Below are 420 nucleotides of genomic sequence, written 5' to 3' on the forward strand. Positions count from 1 at the left end.
AAGTGACCTCTTTGTTATGGGATGAATTGTGTCCCCGCTAAAATTTAGGTGTTGAAACTTAATGGCAAAGTGATGGTTTTAACAGGTGGGGCTTTTAAGAGGTAATTAGATCATGAGGGCTTCTCTTGTGAATTAAGGGATTAGGTGCCCTTATAAAAGGCTAGCAGGATGCATTCTGCCCTTTTGCCAGTTCCTCCCCTCCACAGGACAGCACTCAAGGCACCATCCTGAAGCAATGACTGACCCTCCCCAGATAGCCAACCTGCCAATGCTTCAATCTTGGACTTTCCAGCCTCCATCCGAAGTGTGAGAAGATACATTTCTGTTTTTTGTAAATTGCCCAGTCTCCGGCATTTTGTGATAGCAGTGCTGACAAGACCTTAAGACAGCTGTTCTCAACTTATGGGTGGCGACCCACAG

The sequence above is a fragment of the Otolemur garnettii genome, unplaced genomic scaffold, assembly GCF_000181295.1.
Source record: "Otolemur garnettii isolate 467f Iridium unplaced genomic scaffold, OtoGar3 scaffold00080, whole genome shotgun sequence".
Lineage (NCBI taxonomy): Eukaryota > Metazoa > Chordata > Mammalia > Primates > Galagidae > Otolemur > Otolemur garnettii.